At 45.0% G+C, this 8674-nt stretch overlaps 1 pseudogene; it reads right to left on the bottom strand.

The window, feature by feature from the left end:
- Positions 1-723: 723 nt before the first annotated feature.
- LOC115332516 lies at positions 724-7418 on the bottom strand (annotated as a pseudogene).
- Positions 7419-8674: the final 1256 nt, after the last annotated feature.

Below are 8674 nucleotides of genomic sequence, written 5' to 3'. Positions count from 1 at the left end.
CGAAACCAACTAAACAAAGAACTACGGCATGCAAAACAATCTTACTTCTGCAACTTATTTTTGTCCTGTAATAACAAAGTCGACGTTGCATGGAGAAAGTTAAACACTGTCTTAGGTCGTTCATGGACCCAAAATCAAGTAGAAAAGTTAAACCTCAATAGTCAGGAGGTGTCCGGAAAAGAGTTAGCTAATGCGTTTAATGACTATTTTGTAAGTCTAGTTAAAGAAAATATTGAGTCAGATGCTTGCAAGTACATAAAGGTTCGAAATAATCACTCTTTGTTTGTTACGCCTGTTACTAGTTCGGAAGTAATATCCGTCTTTAATGCTTTAACAAAATAGCAAAAGTTGTGATTTCAATGGTTTACAGATTAGACCAGTTAAATATGTAATTGATCTTATTTCTCCTGTTTTGACGCACGCATTTAATGTATGTTTGCTACACAGCGTGTTCCCTAAACAAATGCAACTGGCTAAAGTAACCGTTCTACACAAGAAAGGTAATAAAAACGCCTGGGGTAATTACTGACCTATTTCAATACTCTGTGTTTTCTAAAGGCCTAGAAAAAATTATACTTCTACGATTAACAGCTTTTGCTGATGAGCATAACATTTTCAGTCCATCCCAATTTGGGTTTCGCAAACAACGATCTACAGAACTCGCACTTCTTGCGCAAAAAGAACATATTCTTTAAAAAAATTGAAAAAAAAGAGTACTCACGCTTGGTTTCTTCATTGCCTTTACCAAAGCATTCGATTATCTCGATACTAATTTATTATTAAAACAATTAGACATGTATGGGGATTTCGTGGGCAACTGTATCAGCTTTTACAATCATATTTATCCTTCCGTAGGCAGTATATTAATATAGATGGACACTTATCTGAAATCAAGCCGATTGAATCAGGTGTTCCCCAGGAAAGTATTCTCGGGCCTTTTTTTTTCAACATTCATATAAAAGACATATTAAATATGTCCATCCATATACTTTGTTATTTATGCTAATGACGCAAGCCTATTTTTTTTAACGGTGATAGCGCCTCGGATCTTATAGATGATGCGAATGAAATACTAAAAAAAAGCTTTATATTTGGAGTAAACATATCGCTTTGAGAATAAATGCGAATAAAACGAAGGCAGTTTTGTCTCGACCAAAACAATAGTCGTGTCAATATTACTAGGAACATTTTTTAAGTTTAAAACGAGTAGGAAGCATTGCTTTCCTACTCGTTTTTCTGCGTTTTTCGACAAGGTTACAATGGAAGAGTTGAACAGGATCAAGCTTTGGATTGCTGAGGTTGAAGACGAAGCCTACGGTTCAATTTCCAAAAACACATGGAGCGTATCGTTCTCGATAAACCCGTCATCTTCTAGCTCTTTAGTTGTGGAGAGGCACCATGCTCCAAAGCCGCCCTCACTTGTTTTGTTTGGACTTAGGAAGTTTCTCCGATGCTTCTGCCAGTCAGCATTTACCTTGTAGGAAATCATACTTGACTGGCCCTTCGGGTGAATGACACCGACCGTGTACACCTTGCTGAAGGGCCAATTCAGCTGCGAGTCATGTTCCCCGGGGTGTAAATGCATGAAACACCCGAGGCCTACCTCCCCCCCCCATGCGTATAAGACGGATAGATTGGGATACGCTGTAATTATACATGGTCCTCTTAGGACAATACAAGGTCTTCAAGCCACTACTAAGTGCTTCATTCTTCAGGTCTGTCCAGTGTTCAATATACCAATGGATTGTCTCGGGCTTAGAAGGACTTTGCAAACTTTTGCTCACTACATCCAAGACTTCAGTCAGCCTGTCCCTTTGCACACAAAGCTCCTCACTCACATGTTTTTTGTAGTCGGCCATCGCTTCCCGAAGAACCTGCAGTCCCTCACTGAATTCAGTGGCACAGACTGTACTAAGGCTATTCAGCTGCTCAGTGAGCCTAGAAGCTTCAGCCTCTAATTGGCCCTTGCATATTGCACCCTCAGCTCTCACATCTTCACTGCACCGGTTCAGAGTTGACTGCAGCGACATGATGTCCTCGGAGATCTTCCCTATGGCTCTCTTCATCTCGAGACAAGCTCTGCTGACATTCCTAAGGTCTTGGGTTGCAGGGTTGTCGGTAGACAGATTTGTGGCTTGGGGAATGCTGCAACCATTCTTGAAGTGATTTAAAACGTCACCCTGCAGCACTGTTGAGCGGCACAGGCAGCAAGGCACGACGTTGAAGTCACATTCCTTGTAGTGGTCCAACAGGCACGCCACAGGACCAACGAAGCTACAGCCTTTAGGTGCGTTCCAGCAGGCAACCTGGGGCCAAAGAAAACGTATTGAAATTCGGTGAGCTTCCTTTTGATTACAGAATGTTTATGCTAGTTATATAGGAACTTAGGAAAGGTTGTTAATGACAGTGAAGGAAGCAGAAAAATGGTGCAAATACTGTTAGTGCACTCGTACGTAGAAACCCCACCCCGTTTTGCTCGCCAACCACCTCTTATGTCACTAGTTCACGGTTGTTTTCTGCTTTTGAAAGATGACCCACAAAGTAATTCATCGGGTACAGACTCGTATATGCAACGCTTCAGTGCCCGATACGCTCGGGCAGAAAAGAAGAGTGGACAGCTTAACTTCTAACTGCGAGGGGGAGGTTATGTACTCACTGTACGGTTCAGGATGTACTTGAGAGGGACCTCCAGCTGCTCAACATCATCTTCGCAGAAGGGTTTCCGGTCGACAGGACACGCACTTCCTTCGTCGACACATTTGGCATGGCACTTCGTGCACAGCGTGTGGATGCAGGGCAGCCTGACCGCTTTCCTGTACAAAACCCCGCAGAGGGCACACGTTTTCTGCGCAATGATGGGATCTTGGAATAGCGTGGGCCTCCAGTCTAGGGCGTCGGAGAACCCGGCTACTCTGAAGGACTCCATCTCCACAGGGGCAAGGTTGCGGCCTGCCATTACTCCGTCCGTGGAATTGAAAGAAATATGTGAATCGTGCAGGTGTCTTCTTCAGAGAACCTGTGGTGTACATTTGAAATCATGTAAGCAAGATGCCAAAACCACAAATCATTGATACAAAGTCATAAACCAATAACATTGCTACAACAGATACAGTTGCTTGACGCTCACTGGAAGACCAGCCTTCCAGTAGCTTTTGTAACAAAGTTGGTGTTTACAGGAAAGCAGCGGCTGCTCCAATTGCGCCGTAATGCCAGAAACAGGCGCTCTCCAAAACGGGCGGATTTAGGGGGGGGGGGGGGGGGAGGGAAGGACGACCGCCCCCCGTAAGCTCCCCAATGTCGACTTTGTTTTAAAAAAAATTGAGGGCCCTTCACCCCCTGAAGAGGGAAGTCCAGCAAAGTTGGCGCTCTGGTGCAATTTGCTATGTCGGGCTGGGAGCAGCGGCAATGGCGGTTTCACGTTGGCGGCATGCCCATCCTCACTTCTGGGCGCGCCGACGTTCCTACTCCAGAGCTGTTTCTCTTCGGAACGTACAACACGGGTGCGACTATGTGAAGTTTCAAGTCCAACTGATAAGGACAGTTGCGCGATCTTCGGCAGGTGGCCGCCGAAGAGCGCGCGGCATTGCGCAATGTCGGGGGAGAGAGACGCCTCGCGTGGGGGAAGTCGCGCGCGTGGGGCGCCGGCGTCTGCAGCATTAATTCATTCAATTTATACAAGTTCCTTTAAAGGCCCTCGTTGAGGGCATTACATAAGAGGGGGGGGGGGGTACATGACAGGAGAGCATAAAACAGTAACAACAACATGCGAATACATGGGGTGCTGCAAAATAGCGTGGCCATCGCCACGAGCAAAAGGTAACCGCAATACACAAATTAGTCTGGGTACATGGGGAGCATATTAAGAGGATGAAAACGTACGATACATGGCAACCAGTAAACACAAGACAAACAAATAGAACGGCACAGTGTGGATCAAGAGAAATGAGAACAAAGAGCGTTGCGAAATGCTGTGGGATCCGCCTGGGTCCCTCCGCAGCGAGGGGAGGTCGTTCCAGTCTACAATAGTACGGGGGAAGAGGGAGGAGTTAAAATAAGATGCGCTGCCTGAGATGCGGGAAACGTGACACGGGTGATTTAGCCGCGATGAAGGTCGTCTAAAGGGTAGGAGGAGAGGGTCTCGGAGCGCAGGGAGGCAGTAGTAAAATTTGTGATAGAGGCAGAGTCTCGCTTTCTTGCGGCGGACGTTTAGTAAAGGAAGGTCAGATACGCTAATTGACGAATCGTATTTCTTCAAAATAAACCTGGGAGCACGGTTCCGGACTGCCTCGAGATAATTTAATACGTATATTTGGTGAGGGCTCCAAATGGCCGCACCATATTCCAATTTGGGTCGATTGTATGTCTCATTTGCCCAATTTCGCCCGAATGGGGAGCCGATTCTAGGCTGCGACTTATATAGCCGAGATAGCGAGATGCCTGAGCGTATATAAGCTCGATGTGAGCGTTCCAAGTGAACTCGCTAGTTAGAGTCACACTTATTAATAGGACGGGACGTTTTCGACTTAGTTATTTCCTAATTTGTACGAGAACTGAGATCCTTGTCGTTTTCGTGAAAACAGTACTGACTCGCATTTTGATTTGCTTAGTGTCGTTAACCACCTGGTGCACCGTGCCTGGATGTAATCTAGGTCACTTTGAAGTAGAAGATGGTCTTCAAAAGAAACTATCCTTCAAAATAGGACGCAGTCGTCAGTGAAAAGGCGGATGTTAGAAGACATTTTACCTGGAAAGTCATTAATAAAGATAAGAAAAAGTAGGAGACCAAGAACCGACCCCTGGGGAACTCCCACGGTAACCTCAGCGCGGGTGGATGAGGAACTATTAATTGTGGTGAATTGAGTGCGAGAGGAGAGGAAATCCCGGATCCAGGAGAGAATGAAAGGATCAATTCCGAGACATGAAAGTTTGGCAAGCAGGTAACAACAGGCAACGCGGTCGAAAGCTTTCGAAAAGTCCAAAAATAGCGCATCAGTTAGGTGGTTGGATTTGAGATTAGTTTAACTCATCGGTACATTCTACGAGCTGCGTCTCGCAAGACAGTCCCTTACGAAAACCGTGTTGCTTGTAAAAGAAGTTAGATATTTCTCTCAAGGTCAGATACAACGTCTGAGTAGATAATAATATCTAGAAATTTTGAGGCTACGCATGTTAGAGATATAGGACGGTATAATTCGAAGCCGAAGAACGATTCCCATTTTTAAAGACTGGAACGACCTTACCCAGTTTCCAGTCAGATGGTAGGCATCCCTGCGATAGTGACTGTGAGAATATTAAGTAGAAAAAATCGCTAGATATTGCTTTGGTGTGGTGAAGAATTTTGGGGCTGATGTCGTCAGGTCCTTCAGAGGATGTATATTTCAAGTTGTCAAGGAGCTTCGCTATTCCAGCGCATGAGATGACAACAATTTCATAGACTCGCACGGCAGTGCTGGTAATATAGGGACGTCGGCGTCTTCTAATGTAAACACAGACGTTTGGCAAGGAGGCTACGGATACAAGTGAACGTGACCGTATAGGTTCGACATCTTTATACACGTTTGCCACTCCGGTCTTAGGGCACCGCCATCTTGCTCAGTGGGGTGCGCTCTTGGGCGCGGCGATAATCTGATTACGGCGCCTTAGCAAGGCTTCGTAATCGGATTATGACGTGTCCAAGCGCATCCTCAGTCGAGCAAGATGGCAGCGCCCTGAAGCCGGACTTGCAAACGTCTATATGTCGAGTAGTGACGGGCGGCGGTGACCGATCATTGAGAGGTCCTCGCTGTTATTTAGGAACCTTTGTGATGGAGTCGGCCGCAGAGTCATGCCGGAAGCACCGGTCATTGACGTACGGTTCTTCAAAGCGAATTTTGATCAGGGAGTTCAGTGATTTACCATAATTAAAGAGTTTAGTACGAGCCGTGTGCACTGGAAGCGATCGGTCCTCATGCACCGCGTACTGAGTTTTCTTTAGTTCCACCTCCAGAGAACAAAACTTTCTGCTTGTCCTTGAAGCGCAAAAATCTCACGATAATCGGTCGGTTTTTGTTCGCCGAGAACTTCCCCAGCCGGCGATAACCTTGAACGCTTCGTTCAAGGTTATCGGGGCTTATGTCTACGCCCGGGCTTTGTGCACAAAGCCGGATCACCTTCTCCCCCGATTGCACCCATGTTTCGGTTTGGGAGTCCGGAATGCCAAAAAACAGCAGATTTGACCTCCGCAGTATATTCTCAGCGTTGTTGCAAAGTTCCGACACAATACCGCCAGAGGCCTCATGGTCAAGACAACGCCTACACGAGAGGCCTTTACTGCGACAAACTGGGCTTCGAGAGCTCTTACTCAGAAAGTTCACTCACATTTTCATCGGTGGTCTTTTGTGCGCTCTGAACCCGCTCAAGCTCGGCAATCACATCAATCTGGCTCTTTTTAATCCTGGTGATAATTTCAAGAATGCTACTTAACTGCGCCTCCACAGTTGGTCTTGGGTTTGTTTCGATGTTACCCGACATTTGCAGTATTAATAGGGACAAATAACGAGCATGAATGCACTTGACAAGGAACGCAAGCATGTGCCTATGAACTGTTCCAAAGCAAAAGCCTAAAAGAAATGCCATCTTGCATGCGCGGTCGTCAAAGCTTTATTTTTCTTATTTACTTCTAATATTTTATACGGCAAAGGCTTGCGGCGCCGGCGTCTGCAGCAGTAACTGTTCTAAAGTAAAAGCCTAAAATAAATGGCGTCTCGCACGCGCGTTCGTCAACGCTTTAATTTGGTACTTTACTTCGAATCTTTTATACGGGGAAGGCGTGCGCGTGAGGGCGCCGGCGTCTGCAGCATTAACTGTACAGAATTGTTTGTTTACGCTTGGTCTAGCTGACCCCGAGACGATCTGCCAGAACCTAGCCATAGACAGCTTCGCTGTAATACAATCATTGATATACACCAGCCAAAAGTTTAGTTTTTGGTGAGATAGCAAATATTCTGTCAACAAAATACCGTAACGCCATGTCTCATCAGACCCCCCTCCCCCCCCTCTCCCCTCAGCCAGCCGAATTCCCAGGCTTGACCCATAAATGCACTTCTGCTCCAAAAGCACTGCGGGTGTCCAGAGCGACAGGTGTTCTTCCCGACGGAAATCCCAGCCGCACTTCTTACGTGGTGTTTACACGAGTGCTTGCAATGGGTTGTCGGTACGCAGACGTGTGATTTGGGGAATGCTGCAAACATTCTTCAAGTGCTCTAAAATATCACTCTGCAGTACTGTTGAGTGGCACAGACCATCTACCCAAGTGCGAGTAAAAGTAATTCGACTTGAACATTTGTGTATGACAGAAAATGTGCACCTACCTAAACTGCCAGTAGCTTCTGTGCCGAGGGAGGAAGTTGTGAATACGGCTGGAAACGAACTGAAACTTTCAGGTCGTATCTTATCGACAACAAGCCCGGACTTTTGACTGTGTACCCATACCCTATGGGGGCGCCGAGTGCGACGTTCAGAAGACAGATTACTGCAATCTCCAATATGAAAGTACAGAGAGTGATATTTTTTATTTATTTATCGATACAGTAATCTCTGAAAGCGATTTTAGCAGGCGGGTACATTTGATTAACAAGGCATGCAGGCCTACAACATAGCAAACAAGTCGCAGAAACAAGAGACCAAATATTTTACAGAGGTACAAAACTAATTTAGGAGGGATTCAAATAAAGACAATGATGGCTGCATAACAGCGCTTTCAGAAAGGCTAATCCAATCAGTCACCGTTCGTGGAAAAAAAGAGTACCTGAAGCAATTATTATGCGACCGTAAAATGAGTTATTGTCAGCGCATGCCTCCGTCGAGTAGCATACCCTGATGAGAAGATTATTAGGTGAGACAGAACCTTCCTATAATGCCCATTTATTAATTGATACAAAAATTTTAGTCGAGAATGCCGATTTCTGAGAGATAATGACTCTAAGCTCTGGTTAAGAGTTCGGTTGTAGAGGTACGTCCAAAGCTATATCTATGTATCGAGCTGCCTTTTCTTTCTGCACATGATCGAGCTTATTAATGTTTAGTTTGGTGAAGGGATCCCAAGTGATAGCCATGTAATCTAATGTTGGCAAGACTATAGCTTTATATGTTAGAAGACGCAAGGAAGGGATAGAAAGTCTTGGGTCCTTCTAAGAAAGAAAACGTTTCAAAGAGCATTTAATGTTACGTAATCAATCTGGTTTGCCTAAGTAAGATTATGAATAATTCATAATCTAAAAGTTTATATTGTGTTACTTCTAATAGAATAATAATATTAGTATTGTAAACAAACTTCAAATGATTTCTTTTTGTGAGTAATAGCAAATTTCATAGTCATTTGCAGGGTGTCGAACCGAAATTTTTATCGGTTCGGTTCCGGTTCGGGTTCACGGCTTTCGGTTCGGTTCCGGTTCAGTTCCGGGGAGCCAAAAATAACGGTTCAAACCGGTTCGAACCGGTTCGAACCGGTTTGAACCGCTAAATTAAGAACATATTTTCCGCGTTCTTTTGGCAATATACACTATTTCCGTTGTGAAACGATTAACTATAAAGTTTCTTCGATCGTCCGTGCAATTTACTTTTGTTCTTAGGTACCAAAATATTAAATTCAGTTATTTAATTTTGACGCAAGAGTAGAAGAAAATCTACATTAAAA

Source organism: Ixodes scapularis, unplaced genomic scaffold, assembly GCF_016920785.2.
Source record: "Ixodes scapularis isolate PalLabHiFi unplaced genomic scaffold, ASM1692078v2 PGA_scaffold11__112_contigs__length_91849675, whole genome shotgun sequence".
In the NCBI taxonomy this organism is placed as follows: Eukaryota; Metazoa; Arthropoda; class Arachnida; order Ixodida; family Ixodidae; genus Ixodes; species Ixodes scapularis.
Note: the sequence above shows the minus strand (reverse complement) of the source record. Positions and strands in the feature narration are given on the sequence as shown.